Source organism: Dipodomys merriami, unplaced genomic scaffold, assembly GCF_024711535.1.
Source record: "Dipodomys merriami isolate MVZ:Mamm:240054 unplaced genomic scaffold, mDipMer1.0.p SCAF_7, whole genome shotgun sequence".
NCBI classification, from domain to species: Eukaryota; Metazoa; Chordata; class Mammalia; order Rodentia; family Heteromyidae; genus Dipodomys; species Dipodomys merriami.
The window spans coordinates 1,191,891-1,211,961 of record NW_027206290.1 but is presented as its reverse complement, the minus strand read 5'-3'; the positions used below and the strand labels follow the sequence as shown (position 1 = coordinate 1,211,961).

General features: G+C 35.4%; 1 protein-coding gene across 16 annotated transcripts in view; it reads right to left on the bottom strand.

Moving 5' to 3' along the window:
* The window catches only part of Lrrc7 (leucine rich repeat containing 7), a 486,949-nt gene that overhangs the window by 323,143 nt on the left and 143,735 nt on the right, over nucleotides 1-20,071 (bottom strand). The gene's annotated exons all lie outside the window — the stretch shown is intronic.

The window sequence follows — 20,071 nt, the reverse complement described above, 5'->3', positions numbered from 1 at the left end:
CAATGGACTCTACACCTCTAAATAATGTTATATTTTGGGCAAAATTTCAACATGAATTTTGAGGAGGACAAACCACATTCAAACCACAGTATTAGCTTTAGCAAATAAACAGCAATCCTTGCCTTTATAGCCATAATAAATAATTGATCATATAGTGGATCTTCTGAGTTCTCAGCTTGTTTATTTCTCTCATTTGGTTGCTGTCTGAGTTATGTTTTTTTCTTCTGATTTTCTCCTATTATTGAACAGTGGGTAGTTATCAAACTTAATTCTGACTAACATACATTGAGGATATTTGTACAGTGTAGTTGTCAAGTAGATTTGGTGAATCAAAATGAGATGTAACTTACCTACCAGAATTAACCCTTAAATTACCCAGCTGGCTGGATAATTAAATCCTCTTTTGATATTATAAATATGAATACTAGTAAACTTTATCTTAAGAAGTGACCACACAGCCTAGTCAGACCAATTACCAACAAGTAGCTCCAATTTTATTATAATCTTATATTCTGATGGATCAATTCTGAGGCTGTATAGATGCTAAGACATATTGCTAGAAAAATTGTCTCCATCCATCCAGATCTTTGGAGGTGGGAGTGTTCCTGGCTTTATAGAAGACATATGGAGGCTGTTCCCTTCGATGACTAATAACTGTAATTATTGTGTTTCCTCTTATCTTGTCCTGCCTTCTGCTAGCTTCCAACAAGGCTAGAGAAAACTATATGATGCATACTATGAGATTTCCTAGGTCAAAGGCCTTTCCTTCTCTCTTTCCCTTTCTAACTCAGAAAAATATATACGGAAAATGCAACTTGAGTTCCTTTTCTATGGCCCTAGTATATAAGCTTAACTTCGTCTTGACAATGTTTCTCCCCTGAGCATCATTTCACCTCTCGTTATCACAGTCACAAGCTATTGCTATCATATCTTTAGTCAAGTCTCTCCATCCTTTTTATTGTCAGATATATGAATTCTGTATTATACCTAATAACCTAAAAACTATGGTTTTTGAGCATAATTGTAGTCTGTTTTTTCCTTGCTCAAGGTTTTTTTTGTAAGATATTAAGAGTTTGTAGGTTATTAAGAGCTCTTCATAAACTTCTTACCTATTTACATTTTTTGACTCTCCAGGATTCACTATCTTTGTTTCCTGCTCAACCTGCTGAAACTCAAATTTGTAATACTTGATTATTAAATAAAGCACTTTGTTGCTTTCTGTGTCATATTTGTCTCATGTATATTACCCATGGGTAGGTTGTGAGGGTTGCCTTTAAAATTCATAGGCCCAAATAGAAATAGCCTTCCCCTACCCCCCCCCTCCCATGATGCTTCTCTTTAAGTCCCCTTTGTCAAATGGATCAAAGAGTAGCCAACTGACAAACTTTTTTAAAAAATAATAAAACACACATAAAGATATATTTAAAAACTACAGTGAAAGCAGGGGTGATACTGTGGGGGAGGGACATACAATGCAACAAAGAAATCATCTTATAAATATGTTAGAAACAATCGCACGAAAGAGAAAAAAATTGAATACTTATCTTGGAGTTCATTTAGCCTAACATCAACTTATCTGACCTTTTCTGCTTGACTCATACATATACTAGATATTGCAGATAAGGGAAACCATGGGACCTATGTTTCTTTGGGCTTGGCTTACTTCACTTAATATAATTTTTTCCAAGTCTTTCCATTTCCTAACAAATGGGCCAATGTCATTCTTTAATTTGTGGAGGGGAAGGGCAAAAACAAATCGTTTAAATAGGGATACAGGTGGACCCATTGCAACAATAAGATGTACAAGTTGTTATGGTGAAAAACGAACTTTACAACTTTGGGGGGGGATGGGTGGTGGTAATGGGGAGTATGGGAAGGGATGGGAAGGGGAAACAAAGGAGGAGGCTACAATGCTTGATAGGAAATGTACTCATTATCTTGCCCATGTAATTGTAAACCTTCTGTATGGTGTTTTCATAATTAAAAAAATTTCAAGTTTTAATGTTATAATGTATTTGAGGAATTGAAAAAAAAACTTAAAGTAAAATTGTCACTGAACTTGTACCATTAGATGTATAAATACTCAAATACTGATTAATGTCAGCTCTGCAGCAGGTAAAACAGAATTTGCCCCACTTGTTAGGAAATGGAAAGACCTGGAAAAAATAATATTAAGTGAAGTAAGCCAGGCCCAAAGAAACATAGGTCCCATGGTTTCCTTTATTTGCAATAACTAGTGTATGTCTGAGACAAGCAGAAAAGGTCAGATAAGATGATGTTAAGCGAAATGAACTCCAAGATAAGGACACAAGTGGTTTTTTCTTTCTTGCTATTGCTTCTAATGTATTTAGCTACCACGTGATTTTTTGTTGCTTTGTATGTCCCTCCCCCACGGTATAACCCAGGTTTTCACTGTATTTGATGTTGGTATAATTTGTGGAGGGGAATGGAAAAAACAAATTGTTTAAACAGGGATACAGGTGGACCCATTGTAACAATGAGATGCTATGTGGAAAAACAAACTTTATAATTTAGGCGGGGGTGGGGGATGGTAGTATAGTCATGGAGATGGGAGGGAAGGGATGGTAGGGGAAAAACAAAGGAGGAGGCAACAATGCTTGATAAGAAATGTACTCATTACCTTCTTATGCAACTGTAACCCCTCCTCTGTACAGTATTCTCACAATAAGAAACATGTTAAAAATAAAAAACAGAATGATGAGTGGGCAAGAGCATGGCCTAGTTATTAAATCAATCCTCAAATATCAGCTCTGCCCAGTACTAGCTCTGTCATCCTCATTACCTTCCCAGTAAAATAATCCCTGCTAAAAAGAACTGATGAATGAATTCAACATTCTTTATTAGAACTCAGTACAAAGTTGAAATGAGACTCCTTAAGCAGATCAACCTTCAACTGGCACCTAAAACAGTTTCCTGTGCGCCCTAACACATTATAATCCCTTCTGGAACAAAGCAAAGCAATATTACCCAAGCAGATTTTTTATTGAACAATTTGAATTTACAATAGAATTCCTTCAAAGGAGGTTAAGAAATACAATGTAAACCAAATCTGCCTTTCTTCTTACAATCTTTCTTAAGAAAATGAGAGAGAGAGAGAGAGAAAGGGAGAGAGAGAGAGAGAAGGGGGGACAGGAGAGAGAGAGAGGCTTAAAGTTTATTAAGAACCTCAAATCTTTCACCCACAACTTCAATATGAAGACTGTGGTGAGTTCAAGATTTTCCACATACTTTGAAGAAAAGGCATGATCACAAGGTGGCAGTATTGCATAATAGGCTTTATTGGGACAGGTTTGCAAGAATTCTGGGAAGTGTCTCTCACCTGGACCAACCATGTAATCATGTGAAGATAGAGAAGGAGACTAAGACATAGAATTCTGGGGTAATGGGAAAGTGCCTTACCTGTTTAGGTGCTGATACTAAGTCAGGGAGAAAGTTTATGAATCACAAAGGTGCCATGCAGCCCTCTGAAGATTTTTGTAGCCACTGAACTTATCTATGGCTAGCAGATAGTGGGTATAATTTTGTAGTGTATGAAAGACAGGTAGGCTCCAACTGTCTTAAAATGTGCTTATGTGGGCTACATTTAAAGCATATGATGTATAACAATTTGAATTTGGTACCCACAGACTTTGAACTGGTAGTTGGAGCCAGTAAACAATATAAAGAACAATATACAGAAAAACCTGTATGAATCCCTTTATCTGGCAAACAAAACAAATTTAAGAATCTAATACTATCAGAACTAATGGAGGGCTGAATGTGGCTCAAGCAATAGAGTATCTGCCTATATCTGCCTAGTAAGCAAGGGTGAGAGGTCCTGAATTCTAACCAGAGAGAGAGACAGACAGACAGAGACTGAGAGAAAATGACAAGGTGATAACAATCACAATGGCTACATGAGACAGAGGCATGCTTGAAGTCACAATAAGGAGAAAGAGTTGGTATTTTTGTCCTTTTATACAGATGAGGAAACTAAGTCTGACTGAAATATGTCATGGCTTAACTATAAAATCTGTACAACACTATTCTTTCCATTTTTCTCTTATTTTTCTTTCTTTTTTCATTTTTCTTTTGTCTGGTTCTCAGGGTCCATAATCTTTCATTTACTCGCTTGTTTCACTGGTGTTCTACCATTTAAATCACATCTCCAGCCATGATTTTGCTAATTTATTTTAGGTATGGAATCTCACAGATTTTTCTGCCCGATGTGGGTACAAACCATGATCTTCAGTTGTCTAATCTTGCAAATTTCAAATGTTGTTTTTGGAAATGGAAATTGTGAAGTAACTTATTTCAACATATGCCATAGTAACTTTCTGAAACATTAAAAATTAAAACTATTGCTTTAAAAGTAATAATATAGCAGTGATAATGTTATACAATATTACATTTTCCTTACTATTGTAAGTCTGAACATTTTGGGGGGTTGATTTTGGGTCTTGAACTCAGGGCCTGGGCACTGTCCCTGAGCTTGTTTGTGCTCAAAGCTAGTGCTCTACCACTTGAGATACTGCACCACTTCTAGATCTTGATTTTTTTTGTTTGTTTGTTTTGAGTTGTTGGCTGGAGATAAAGTCTTAGAGGGACTTTTCTGCCTAGGCTTGCTTCGAACCATGATTCCAGATCTCACCCTCCTACACAGCCAGGATTATAGGCATGAACCACCAGTGCCCAGCTAAGTCTGAGCATTTTTTTTTTTTTTTATAGTTTGATTTTTTAGTCTGAGCATTTTTAACAGCCATAGTAAGTCAGACTTACTATGCTTTTGTTTATTGCTTTTGTTTATTTAAAAATGTTATTAAATTAAAAATAAACCCATGCATCCAAACAGGATGTAGGGTTGGACAAAGAGAAAGAAAAAGAGAGGAGAGGAATGAGGGAGTAAGAAACTAAACAGGTGGCTCACGCCTGTAATCCTAGCTACTCAGGAGGCTGAGATCTGAGGATCGCGGTTCAAAGCCAGCCCGGGCAGCAGAGACCTTGAGACTCCTATCTCCAATAAACCACCAGAAAACCGGAAGTGGCGCTGTAGCTCAAGTGGTAGAGCGCTCGCCTTGAGCTGAAGAGCTGAGGGACAGCGCCCAGGCCCAGAGTTCAGGCCCCACGACCGACAAAAAAAAAAAAAAAGAAACTAAACAGGAAGCTTAATATGGCATAGAAAAATAATAACTCCATTCTGCAACCATTAACAAGAACTCAGTCAGGGGTTATTTAATAGATGCTGCACATATTTAGTAACACAGCAGTTATAGACAGGATATTTACTTACCTTCACGCATCATTTCGAATGCAAAGGAATAAATATACCATAGAGGGATTTGATGTTTGTAAAGTAAGTGGTCAGATTTAGAGTCATTAGTTGTGGGACAAATTGGAATTGCATATTATCTGGTATGAAATAAAGTAAATAGAAATAATAAAATAACAGTCTCTGCCAAATGGATTACCTCAACATAATGACAAAATGGCCACTGAAACCATCATCTGGGAATTTTTAAAATAAGATTGACTGGCTCAGCATTAGACTATTAGAATATTTTAGATTATAAGAATAAAGGAACACAATGGCCAAATGTAATTTGCCAATATTGACTGAAGTAAAAAATTCATTTGGATGCCAGGCACTGGTGGCTCATGCCTGTAATCATAGCTACTTAGGAAGCAGAGACCTGAGGATTGTGGTTCGAAGTCAGTCAGGACAGAATTATCTGGAAAACTCTCATATTTAATTAACTACCAGAACACCAGAGGTGGTGCTGTTGCCCAAAGTGGCAGGGCCCTATCCTTGACTGCAAGGCCCAGGGACAGGGCCCAGTCCCTAAGTTCAAGCTCCATGACTGGCAAAAAAGAAAAATCATTTGAAGGAAAATTTAAATCTAGCCTAACTAGTCAAATGATATAGAAGTATCTAATATTTTTTAGGAGTGATACAGTTGATACAGAAAATAATTGTCCTTATTTTAAGAAATATATGACGATATTTAAATACCTAAACTCAGCATATCTACAACTAAGAGTGATCATATTAAAGTGGATAGCAGTTGACAAATGGTGAACATTAGTAAAGTCATAATGGAATTTCTTTTTTCTTTTCTTTTTTGTTTTTGTTTTTTTTTGGGGGGGGGGGTCCGGTCGTGCGGCCTGAACTCTGGGCCTGGGCACTGTCCCTCAGCTCTTCAGCTCAAGGCTAGCGCTCTTCCACTTGAGCCATAGCACCACTTCCGGCTTTTTATTTTTTTGCTTATGTGGTGCTGAGGAATCAAACCCAGGGCCTCCTGCATGCAAGGCAAGAGCTTTACCACTGAGCCACCTTCCCAGATCAATCTTTTCTTTTTTTTTTTTGTAGGTCATGGGGCTTGAACTCTGGGCCTCAGCTCTTCAGCTCAAGGCTAGAGCTCTACCACTTGAGCTACTGTGCCACACTGCTGGTTTTCTGAGTGGTTTATTGGAGATTGGAGGTGGGGAGAGATGGGAAGGGATGGGAAGGGGAAACAAAGGAGGAGGCAACAGTGCTTGATAAGAAATGTACTCATTATCTTGCTCATGTAATTGTAACCCCTCTGTACAGTATTTTCACAATAAAAAAATTTAAAAAAGGACTAAAACATATTTCAAAAAAAAACAAAACAGACTTTCCTACGTGGGCTGGCTTTGAACTGTGATCCTATTATCTCAGCGTCCTGAGTAGCTAGGATTACAGGCACATGAGCTTTGTAATTCCTTTTTAAAAATTTTTGATTTTGAAGTGTGTTCGTGTGTGTGTGTGTATGTGTGTGTGTGTGTGTGTGTGTGTGTGTGTGTGTGTGTGTGTTTTGCTGGGGGCTTCTCACATTCTAAAATGTACTCTACCACCAAGCTACATCTCCAGCCTGAAGGCTATTTTTAATACTTTTCATAGCTGTGGATATTTCTGAAAATTTAGGACAAAATTTTTTCAGGATATTTCTTTGAACACTGCTATTACATAAGCATGGTATTTATCTATAGAATTTTAAAACTTTACTTGTCATGTTGTCCATATTGCCCAAGAAATGGAATTTTAAAAATCCCATGTCTAGGAATACATTACAAACCAGAAAAGGAAGTGGAGAGTTCAAAACTCATTTAAAAATTTTACTTGACTAACAATTCTAACCTCGAAATTTTGTCCAGAACTAAATGTGTATAAAGTCATGCATGATTGCTTATAAAAGCAAAGAAAATGTAGAAGAATTTAGAGTCACAGAAAGTTGTTTAAACGAATATATAATGCATTTTTAATGGACTATTAGCAGCCATTAAATGATGTAATAATAATGTTAAGCTATTCAAGCTGTCAGCATGCTGGCCTACCACCCTGTCCCTCAAATGAGAAGGATGAATACCCAAATAGCCAACTCCATTTCAACAAGACCCTCTACAACTGACCTCTGAAATCTTTGCTTCCAGAGAATCTAACAGTCCTCACAAACCCCAAGCCCAGGTTTAGGAGCATCCTTTACATGGCTACATTATTCCAGAGTCCCCATCTTGTCTCTCCTTCATGAGTCAAGCTGTTGCTGCACTGTGCTACCTTGGAACTGGAGCAAGCCATGGGGTGAGTCTTTCTCCAAGTGTCACCAGCTTGCTACATGTCTTCGTTCTTAAGATGCTCTGCCATCACTGCACCAAACTCAGACATCATAATACACCATTCCTTCCTGAGCCACTGCAGCTTTCTTCTGCCTGGAAACAAATTGCCTAGAAACCACACCATTTTCCCCATCCCAGAGGATGCGTTGTCCTGTTCCCAGTGATTTGTTGGAGTCTAGGCCCAGTAGAAAAACTTTACCTCTAGTACTCAAGAAAAAGGGATACTGTGTCCCTGAAGAATGAGGCAGTGTGGTCCAACAGGGGAGCTGGGTGTGGATATGTAGAAAAGCACTCTTAGCATGTGAACCACTGCTGCACCAAAACTCTAAGGACATAGAGATTTGCTGTGAACCTGGTACTTAAGGCTACAGGATATCTTGCCTCTCCTACTCATTCCAACAAACCACATAATTGATAAAAGAAATGAAAAGTAATGTGAGATATTCTGTATTCATAAATGGGAAGCATGACTATTTTAAAATTATTCACACCATCCAAAACAATATACAGATTTACCACCATCACTATCAAAAAGACAATAGCATTTTTCACAGAACTAAAAAGAAATGATGTTGAGAAAGTAAAATAAATTTGAGAGTTACACTTCCTTATTTAAAATTATATTAAATAGCATGATACTGGCATTAAAAGAGAAATGGAAACCAATGGATCAGAGTAGAGACCTGAGAAATAAAGACTATAAAAAATGATCAATTAATCTTCATTAAAGGCACCATGAAGGCACAGTGAGGGATATCTAGGCCTTAGAAAACTAGATTTCCACACACAAACAAAAAATAAAATTGGGCCATTAAATTTTATCATATGCAAAATTATTACAAAGTAGATAAAAGAGATGGCCTTGAAATGAGATCTAAAATCATAAAAGTCCTAGATAATAATATAGGGGAAAGTTACCTTGACATTTATCCTGATAAAGTTTAAAAAAACTAAAAAAAAACAAGAACCACATTGAATTAATATGCTTCCAATTAACAATTACAAAAGAAAATCATTAAGATATAAATACAACCAATAAATTTGGAAAAATGAACTGCAAACTGAATATTTTATAACAAGCTAAAATAAAAATTATAAAGAACATCTAAAACTCAATAAATAGATTTTTCAGAACAATAAAGTGATTTTATTTAATTTATTTATTTTTGTCAGTTGTGAAGCTTGAACTCTGGGCCTGGGCCTGTCCCTGAGCTCTTCAGCTCAAGGCTAGCACTCTACACTTGAGCCACAGCGCCACTTCCTAAAGTGATTTTAAAATGCGCAAAAGGATCTGAACACACATTTCTCTAAGGAAGACATAAAACTGGCCAATTGCTATATAAAGAAACTTTCCAACATCCATAATTGTAAAGAAAATATAAATCAAGACCATTATTAGAGATCATGTGAAGCTCATAAGGGTGGCGATTCTCAAAAAGACAAGAGGTAACATAACAAGCTGACACGGTGAAGAGAAGGGAACCCTAGTATCATGCTGGAGAGGATGTGAACTGATACAACCATTATGGACAACACTATGGAAGTTTGTAAAGAAATTAAAACTGGAAATCTAGTATGACCTTAACAATCCTCAATCCCTAGATATGCACTTAAAGAAAATGAAATCAATATGCTGAAAAGGTGTATTTATTTGAATGCCATTTTCAGTATTATCAACAATAATCAAAATGACACCTGACCAGGTAAGGAAAATGTGATTATATATGTATATCTATAATGGATATTATTGGACTCAGAAAATGAAAGCCTACATTTTACCATAACACAGGTGGACTTTTAAGACATTAAATTGTATGAAACTTCATGCAACTACATGACACAGAAAGAAACAGATAGCATGATCTCCTTTACAGGTGAAATTTAAAAAAGCTCTCCCATAGGTAGAGAATATAATATGAGGGAGAATGAAGAGATATAGATCAAAAGATACAAAAACAGCAGATAAAGTAAACAACTTCAGAAGTCTGGTAAGGGGAGGACATTATAATTCATAATAGTGCATTGCATACTGGAATTTTGTAAAATGATAGCTGTTTTGCCACAGAGGAAAATGGGTAATTATGTAAGATGTCAGATATGTTAAATTGTCTCACCTCAGTAACAATTTCACATAACATAACATTACATTGTATCTTAAATCTGCAGAGTTAAACTTCTTAAAATTGCATTTTACAAAAAAAAGTTCATATTGGGTATATGAATCCTAGTTTAGTTCATCTGGCTCCCATTTATAGAAAGGCAACTTTCAAGTAAAATCCACATACTGCTTTTTAATAGTCAAAATTGACTATGTTAGGTGAGAAAAATCTTTGTCACACATTTCTAAGAGCAAAAGTTTAATAAGTGGCACAGTCAGATTACTCCTTCTGTTTTATGATGTGTGTGTACACATATGTGTACGCATATTCATATAGAGATAACTGAAATGCCATAGGAGTCTCTTTGAAAGCTTATAGCTACTTCAGATTCTCTTTATTTTGATTATAGACATGCAATACATAGTGATGGTACAGCCATCAGAGGCCCCAATTGTGACAAATTTTCTATGATACTTCAGGAATAAAAAAAAAAAAACTAAATTGGGAGTCACTTGTGTTTAATAGAGATAAATCAGGTATCTAATTAATGAAAATGGGAAAAACATGAGCTGAAAATAATAAATAATCAAATCATGTTATTATCCTCGTTTTCTGGACAGCTGAAATAAGATTACTTCACTGACTCAATTTTTTATACTCTCTTCTCTGTCCCTGGGTGAATAATGTGCCATTTCATAGAATCTGAAGAAAGCTATGTTCACAGAGAAGTGGAACAAGGACCAATTATAAGCTTAATTGCATGTTTAACAGGGAACATCAAGTATCATCAAGAATCTTGCCAGAATTCCATTAAAGGGCTTTGGATTAAGAGCCAGGGGACCGGAATTCTAGTCTTAGTTCTCTATTAAACATTCAAATCACTCTTTCTTACATGTTCTCAACCACAAACAAAACACACTAGTGACCATTATTAATGAATATAGAACATTACTATGTCTTAAAATATATGAGAAATTCATATTTTAAAACATTTTATTAACATGCATTAGGTGTATTGAGGAGTATTGTAACATTTCTATCTATGCTTACAGTGCATTTTTGTTAGACTCACCTCCTTCATCACTTTCTCTCTCTGATCTTTCTCATTTCTTGAACCAATTCAACAGGTTTCATTATTCTATTTTCATCCATGCATCATTTTAAAAAGTTACCTTTTCTACATAGATCTTACACCAGAACCTCTCCTAGGTAGATATCTCCTCATGTTAGGTTGGTGCAGAACTCTTAGATAAATTCAAGAGTTTAGGCAATGAATTCCCACATTCTCAAGAAATGTATGAAATCCCTATTAACCAAAGAAATGCTTTATATCTAAGCTATCAAAGGGATTTACTCTATGGAAGTTCATTTTGAAAAACATTTAAGTCAAAGGAGTATGTTGGGTATAATCCAGTTTTCATTTACTTCTAAGTTTTAGTTTAGGGACACAATAATATTTGTTTACTAAAATAAAATGGAGTTAATCTCCTAATTAAAAGTTTGTATTAAACTGTTGCAAGTATATATTAAGTCTAATTGAGCATTATAAAATATTTATGTTTATTCAAAGTGGATCATTAGTATATTTACATATACCTAATTTCTCTTTAGGCTCTAGCCCCTGTGTATCAAAATGAAACTATCTTTACTTCATTTCCTAAGAATAATACTTAAAGTAATTGCTATACTACAATTCCTGAATTCTAGGAATTTATCATTTATAATGTTGAAATGATTTATTCCAAAGCTTTTTGGGATACATTTTTACACTTGACCAAAACTTTTGTGATGCTTTTAGTGATTGACTTTATTAGTCATAATTTTTGTATTCTCATTTGGAAAAATATCTGTATATTCACACATATAGAGCTAATAAATAATAATATTGTATCTAGTTATGCATATGTATATTTCCTATTTTTATTGCATTTCTTAATGATGTCTAACTTTAAAAGTTTGTAAACAATCTTTTAAAAGGTATCTGTTCCTTTGCTATAGCAGCGTTTGGCTTATTTAAAAATACTTAGCTCATATTTTTGTAGTTGTATTATAGAATTTTTTAAAAACAAAGTCAGTGATTTTTAAATTATCTGATCATTATTACCACAAAATTAGAATAATACGCATTAACTAATAGCATGCTTAAATCAAGAGTTTGCTTTTATTTCTTTTCTGTCTTAATAGGTGCACTAGGACTTAACATATATATCAGAATCAGCTTCTGCCTTATAAGAATTCCAGTGAGACAGAGAAAATGTTTCTATAGTGAACATTTCCTATGTTCATATAGTCCCTTTCCTTATCTCTGAGCTACTATTTCTGTGCATTTTGCATGTTTCATGTTCCCAACTTGATAGTCCATAGTAATTGTTGTTTTACATAATTGTGTTTTTAAGTACATTGACGGAGAAATGAGAATGAGTGCATGTTTATGGTTTATTATATTTTATCATTTCTGGTTTTCTTTGTGCTTATAAGTTCAAGTTATTAGCTCATGGCATTTCTTTTTTTCATATAGCTTTTTCCTCTTATAACTCCTCTTTGATATTATTATCCTATGTACTTAATCTCTATATGCTATTATCCCAACAATATAATTTTATACAAATCATTTAATATAATCAATAAATAAGATAAGAAATATGCACACATATTCTATTTACTAATTGATTATTTACCATTTCCAATGCTTGTGCTTGTGGGTACATTTTGATTGCTCCTGAGTTAATTTTTCTTTAATATTTATTCTAATGTATATCTTCTGGAGAGGAATGTTTTTATAGTTTAGTACATTTTCCATGAAGTACATGGCTTAAAAATTCCATAATTGGAGAAAGGAATCGAATACTTTGTGTAGTATTTCTAATACATTAGTTACCGAAATAATTTTTCCTTTTAAAATCATAAAATTTAAAGTTAGCAATGAAGACATTTTCATGTTTTGCCTAGAAGTACGAAATTAGTTAATATTCATAAACAAAATATTTTAACAGTGTAGTATCTATTTCATAAGTGCTTATAAACTACTTGAACATCTGATGTTATTCTCCAGTCTTTAAAATGTAACCAGATAATTCTTGGATAGATTTGCTAACATTCACAGATGGAGACCATTTTCAGTAAGTTTGACAGTGAACATTTTGTCCGAGATGATGTTTTCCAATTTGTTATTTGATAGCAAAGTGAACATGTTTCAAAAGTACAATTTAAGCAGAAAGCTACACTTCAAAAGGTTGTCTAAACATGTTAGTGTCTCTTTTACCAATGGGCAAATAGCACCTTATTTTCTGTTAGCATTTTCTAAATGAGCTCTCTTTTCTTATGTTATTTTACAATCCAGTGAAACAATAGTAAGTTTACCTAATAGACATTTTTGGTCTTTTTAAAAAATTTTTATTTTATTTTATTTGTGAACATACTGTACAGAGGAGTTACAATTACATGGGCAGGATAATGCGTACATTTCTTACCAAGCATTGCAGCCTCCTCCTTTGTTTACCCTTCACATCCCTCCCCAGCCTCCCCCCTCCCCCCCAATCCCAATCCTTCTCCTTCCCCCCCTTCCCCCCCCTGTCCCCCCCCCCCCCCCGGCACCGACGTTGTAAAGCTCGTTTTGGACAAGACATTTTTGGTCTTATAAGCACATCTTTTAGCAATTTGTTCCTTTCCCTTTGGACATGGCTACAAAACTCAAGAGTAGGTTCATTTCTTTAATTGACAAGTTAATAATATTAATGAAGTTTTGAGCGCCTGGACTGCAAATAAGTTATTTCTCCTGCTAGGAAAAAAATTGATGAATTAACATAAAAAGAAAGAAACATGTAATTACTTTTCATATTTACTTGGCTAATGATCACGGAAGAAGCTGGAATCTGGAGTTTGGTACTTTGTTATTCTGTTTTCAGTTCTCTTTCTCTCTATTATGGCAGACACTTTGATGCAGCAGGACTTGTCCAATTTGTCTTGTTCACAAGGAGTATACTGCACAGTAGGTGAAGCCAATGAACTGCAGGGTGGCTTTATTCTTCCCTCCCTGGCTGCATAGTTACAGTCTTTAATGTTAAATTCAGTCTCTAGGCAATTTGACAGATGGGACTGGTAAGTGTGTGTGTGTGTGTGTGTGTGTGTGTGTGTGTGTGTGTGTGTGTGTGTGTGTGTGTGTGTGTGTGTGCATTTTCAATGTAAGGATAAACTGCCTTTTTCAAACAGTTTCTAGTTAGATCTCAATAAAGCTGTTCCATACTTCTGGGCTTTTCTTTTTTAGGGAAAGGAGTGCAAAAAGGCACTTTTCCATGTTTGATGAATATTTAGTATAATAGAACTTCACAGTTTCAAAAACAGAATCCTATGACTAACATATCTTAAGCCACTCTATTAGTAATTTTAAAATAAAAATATAGTTTTATATATTCTAAAAAAGTAATAAAGCTGTAATTAATATACATGAGAGACAATTGCCAGGGATAAAGTTGTATTAAAAACCTATGTTGATCCTAAAATGCAGGAAGATAAAACCAGTTGATATGATGAGGTCAGTGAGTGTTGGTTCAAATCTCTCCTGGGATCTATTTTTACATCATCCCAAATTCAGAGCTTCTATAAATTAATAATTGCCAAATGATTAACAGCCTTTATTAACCTTTTCTATATTCATGAGCATAAGATGATAGAAAGAGTACCTATTTATAGTTGTGGTGTGTTCACTTAGTATCTTTTTAAGAGCATTAAAACTCCATGTAAAGTATGCAAAAGCATACTTTAGAGTCCTTCCATTCAGGTAGAACGTTGGAACAGAGACTTTCTGTGGAAAGCCTCCATTCTAGTGGCAATTGATCCAGGGAAAACATTTCACATACTATATTTCACATAACACCATGTTAACAGGAATGGTTCTAGAAATCCATTTGATTTACATTATAACCTGTGGTGCAAGTTAAGTAGCAACTCAATGAGAACAGAGGAAAAAAACAGAGAGCTACTTAGAGGACAAAAATGTAAACAAAATATGTAACAAATCTATTGATAAAGGAGATGATTTGACAAAACTGTCCTGAGAGAGGATTAGAGACCATGGTAATATTTCCCCCCATAGCAATATTTTCCCCCATATAAAATATCTACCTGGCTGTAACATTCACCTTTCCTACTCTCTCACATGCTGAGTGGCACTTATCAGGCCAGACCCCTTTGCAGGTTGGGAATGAGGAGAGAGAATGATTTACTCCCTCTCCCACAAACTGTTGGAACCTGCCCACAAATGGCTCATAGAGCATCCCTCTGTGGGCACTGCTTGCTCTTCAATGAAGGGAACTGCCTCATTCAGGATACACCCAATGATTAACTGCTGCGGTTCAGAGGCATAATTCTCAAGGTTTTCTTACTTACAGGGTGAACCATTGGGCTCTGTTGAGTCCTTTGTTGAAGTCTCCTTATGGTTCAATTTCTCATTTCTTTCTATCCAGAACTACTCAATAATCCTCCTACACAGGCTTTCTCTCAGTCTGTTTCCAAGGAACCAACTGAAGACCCATTCAATTCCTTACTGAGTTATGAGTTATGAAATTCTTCCACAAGTCCCTAATAGATCTTAACTGCCAGATTCCACAAACGAGTTGATTTTTTTCAGAAGCTTCTAATTTTTACTGGCCACTTTCCTAAGCACTTTCCTATTTTTGAGTCTGTAAACTTGATTTGCCCTGGTCCTCTTCCTACTTTTCTAAGATTTCTTGATTTTTTTTTTTTTACTTTTCCCCAATGTTTACTCTCAAGTCTCTTATCTTACTTTTGTACTTTTTCCTTGGCCAATTTCATTAATGTTTTTAGATTTAGTTTCCAATTTCGTGATAGAATCTCCTGAACCCTTATCTTTAACCAGGATCTCTGTCTTAAATTTCAGAAGCCCACTGATTTGCTCTCTAGATATCTCATGACTGCTCCTGTAAGTCCCTCCCTCCCTACCCCACAATCCTCACCAATCTAATCCATGGCCAGAGGTACCACATTCAATGGCATTCATTCTACTATTGTCATTTTTTCATTGTTGTTGCAGTAAAAAGTTTTTCATTTCTATTTCATAGACCTATGACTCAGTAGAGTTTTATGATAGCAATAAAATTGTATGATGTGCTCTCCATCCCATTTCCCCTAACCAATCTTTTTCCCTGGGAATGCAATAGAAACAGAATAGTCTTTCCTATCCTACAGACATGGATCAACACACTATTTTTTTCTTTTAGTAACTGTGGTAAGCACAGAATGATCACAACAAAGCTCTTTGCACCTTAGTTTCTTCCTTCTTATATCTGATGAAATGAAAAAAAATGCATGTAGAAACACTTGGAGTAAATAGAAGATAATCAATAAATATTAATTTTCCTCTTGATGGCTCTTTCTTCCCTATTTAGGTTATAGATCCTGCTCTAGATAAAATATCTAAAATCAGTTCTTCAATTCCAGGTAAGAAATACCCTCTGTTGGACAGGATGGAGTTGGGGCTGTTTGTCTAGTACAGAAAACCTAGGAACAAAATCAGACATAATTGTTGGGACTTATTTGCCTGACATTGTAATACCTTAGGGCCCACAAGCCAGATTGTTGGCTCATGAAGACCTCCCAAGAGAAGCATAGGTCTGGCTCTGAGTCTGGAGTATGCAGCTGGAAGTAGCCACTCTCTGCTCTCCCAGGCTGTGAGAGTGAAGCGCACTTCCCATCCATCTTGCTGCTTGCCTCTACCTTCTCTCTCCTGCTTTGAGTACTTTGTAGGTTTACCTCAAACATCATTGATTCCTACAGATTCCTCACCTAACATAATACTCATAATATATAGGCATGTAAGTTGCATATTGGAATTGCACTGTTTAACATGAATTTTTGCCTGAATATATTTTAATTTAATTTGCTCATGAACAATATTGCATTAGTATCAGTGTTTTCTATCCTACACAATACATGATGTGCTTTGCTATCTTATCCTACAAATGAATGAGGAATTCTCAGGCTTTGTTTTTTTAAGTCTGAAAAGCTTTTAGCACAAGCTATAGAATAAGCTTTAGATAATTATTTGTAGTAAATGTTCAGGAAAGTTATTTTAAAATACCAAGTTCTCAATACAGAGACTCCTTTATGAACTGATAGAAAATTATATCTTCTATTTTCTATCAAGTATAAAAGTCAAGTATTAAACAATGTCTAAATGTTCTGGTCTTTCTAAGGCAAAGAAAGAAAAATACAAGTATGTGTACAGGCAGCATATGTGAAACCTATTTCTGGAAACTTCAGAAACTGATAGTAGTAGTTCTCACCTTTTAGAAAGGGAAAATCGTTGAGGATAGAGTTAGAACATTTCTCAGTGTCTATCATTTAGGACATTTTAATTTTTGAGCTATGTGAACTACCATCTATTAACACTAAAATGATCTTTGTGCATAGAAATATGAATGTATGTAATCACACGGAACTCTTTCGCTTAATTAAAGACATTTTAAAAAATTTAAAACAAAAGAAAATATTTTGGAGTTTGGAAACAATAGTAAGAAAATAAAGATGTATTCAAGTTAGCTCATATATCATTTAGGTGGCAAAAAGTTGGTAACAATAAATTGTAAGAGATTATTTATTAAAAGTTACCTAGATACTAAATCTAATGCAGCCATTGAAAAGGAATACATTCTAAGTGGATAATTAGACTGTGGCATATCTATACAATTACAAAACATTCAGCGGTACAAGAAGAAATGAGTTATCCATCCATGAAAAGAAGTGGAAGAAATTTAATTGGGTATTACTAGAAAAGGTACAAACTGTCAACCACATGAAATCCTGGAAGAAAGGAAAACCATAGACAATTGCCAGTGATTAGTTGGAATGAGCAGCAGAGGATGTTCTGGAACAGTAGGACTAGTCAATGTGATGTGATGCTGGTGGGAAAGTCATTATGCTCCTATCAAAACCCAGAGGACATAAAATACCAGGGCAGATTCTGGTGTGAACTATAGACTTTGGGCGATTAATCATAAGTCAAGGTTGGTTCATCAAGTGTAATGAACATTTTACTTTAGTGTGTGGTGTTGACAGGTGAAGACAGTGGGGTCAGGTGGTAACTACTACCTGTGTTTTCTTCGCAATTTTTACTCTGAATGCACATTCTAAGAGCAAAAACATTTGAAAAGTGAAAGTGAAGAAAGAATGCATCTATCTATACTAATCAAGAAATAACTATTTCCAAGGTTGATTGATGATTGATTGATTTTTGTCTAGATATTTCTCTAACAATAGTATTTTTGGTTGGTTGAGGTGTATTAGAATACAGAGTTTGATGCTTTTATTTTTCTGTGAGAGTCTTTGTGCTTGAACCCAGGGCATGAGTGCTGTCCCTGAGATTTGGGGCTCAAGACTACCACTCTACCAATTGAGAGACAGCTCTAGTTCTGGCTCTTTTGATGATTAATTGTAGATAAGCATCTCATGGACTTTCCTGTAGGCAGGTTTTGAGCCATGATCATCAGATCTCAGCTTCCTGAGTAGATAGGATTATAGGCATGAGTGACAATCACTCACCAGTTTCATCATTTTTGATAAACATATCTAATTGTTTATTGGCTGCCTTAATAAAGTTGTAGAATACTTCAATTATCCTTTAAAAAGTCTCTCATACATGGGTCAACAATGGATCTGAGCTCATTACCTATGGATTGTCTTTTATAGACTATCATATAAATAAAATAGCATTTTGCATCTGGATTCTTTTACTTAGCACAAAGCTATTGAGATGTGTTCATTTTATTATTTATGTTCATTGTTTTTCATTGCTGGGTAATATTCCAAGTGCAGGTATTCCATAATTTAACATTAATTAATATGTATTGGTTTTGCTTATGGGTTTTTGGTTACTGCGAATAAGCCTACTAGAAAATTCTTCTTCAGGTCTTTGTGTGGACTTTGGTTTTGATATTTTTTGTATTGTTAAAAGTGTAAGGTTAAGTATGCATTAACCCTATAACTAACAGCCAAAATCTTTTCCAAAGATAATTCTATGATTTGTAAGTAGATACATAAGTAAAAAAATAATTCAAATAGACTCTTACATGCAAAAAAAATTAGAGTAGTAATTGACAGAAAAGGATGAGGAAATGTTATGAAAGACAAAAAAAGCTATCAAAATTTGGGCATCATGTGTAATATGACATGATCTTGCACATAAATACAAAAAATGCCATTATAAATCAAACAATGCATTACAACGTATGGTTGCTGCAACACCAATATTCTATAGAGAGGAACTGAAAAATGATACACATGGAAACATCTACTCCCTGGGTCAGACAACCAAGGAAGTTGGGAGGCTAGTGGGTGGTTCCAGAGAAAGAAGAACTAGAGTTTTGAGCACGTAACAGAAACACCCTTTGCCTATAGACCGTGTGCCAATTCTGTGCCAGAAAGTAAGGCTCCGAGAATCTGAGTGGATTGAGTTCTATTTTACAGCCACATTGGGAAAAAGATAAATAGACAGAGTTTTAAATGTCTTGTGAGCCTGGAGTTAAAAAATGGAGGAATGAAGAAACCTTAATGTATCGTTTTTCTCTCTTTGGACCATTTGCTATGCTCTCGTGCCTTGTGACACAGAAAACAAGATGTTTGGATACAACCTCTGAAACTCATTGTCCTGTCAACCAACATCTATCAGCAGGGATGCTCACAGGGAGCATACACAGCTTTTGCACTAGAAAGTCCCAGAGGGTTGTATTTTGTATGCAGGGGACACCCCCAGGCTGGCTTACACAATCACCTCCACTCACCTCGGTGCACAGCGTCCAGATCGAATGCTGTTTTATTTTATTTACCTAAATAGTCTCACCTGGGAGATGTAAAGAATTTGGGAGGTACTGGGGTTTTGGACTTCTGGCCATGTGCTTACTAGGTATGCCTTGTACCACTAGAGCCACGCCTGAAGCCTATTTTGCTTTCTTTATTTCATTAGGGTCTGGCCTTTTGTCCAGGCCAGACTGGACCAGGATTTTCTTTTGTATATTTCTCTTATTTATATCCCTTCAGGGCTGGGATCTTAGATGTGCCCAGCTTTTTTATTAGTCAAGAGGAGGTGCAAGGATTGGCTTATTTTTCTTCCTTTTTTTTCTTTTTTTTAAACCATCATCTTCCCCAATCTTGACTCTCAGGAAGCGAGGATTACAGGAATAAGGCAAAGACAGGCTCAGATTATAAAATTTTATACCCTTAATAACTATCATTCAGCATAAATTTACTTAAATATATGGACTCAACCCATAAGAGCTCACCGCAAAGGATAAGTATATGAAGTAATTTACATGCACAATGTACATGTA